Source organism: Penaeus monodon, chromosome 33 (genome assembly GCF_015228065.2).
Source record: "Penaeus monodon isolate SGIC_2016 chromosome 33, NSTDA_Pmon_1, whole genome shotgun sequence".
Taxonomy (NCBI): domain Eukaryota; kingdom Metazoa; phylum Arthropoda; class Malacostraca; order Decapoda; family Penaeidae; genus Penaeus; species Penaeus monodon.
Window position 1 is genome coordinate 8261919 of NC_051418.1, and position 387 is coordinate 8262305.

The following is a 387-nucleotide window of genomic DNA, read 5'->3' on the forward strand; positions in this document are numbered from 1 at the left end:
ACACAGTCTATATGGATGTACAGATTCTTTAAGTGTATGCATAATGACGTGTATATGTTGATGTGATTTATGCACAGCCTCCTGACACAGATGTGGACACACAGGCACAACCTTGGCGGTCATTACTTGGGTGGAATCGACTGCTTTCAATGACATTTGTGGTCACGGGATGAACTTGACTGCAACGTTGCCAACTCGGTCTTCTTTTTTGTCTGTTTATACTTAAGTTTTATTTATTTTTTTCGCAATAAGTATTTTCCTTGCTCCATGTCTTTGTTAATGGGAGCGTCCTTTTTAATGACTCTCTACGAAGAGTCAGAGAGACCCAAAAAAGAATCCAAGCATGGGAGAGAGAGAGCCGAGACGGAAAGATAGACGAACGGCTAA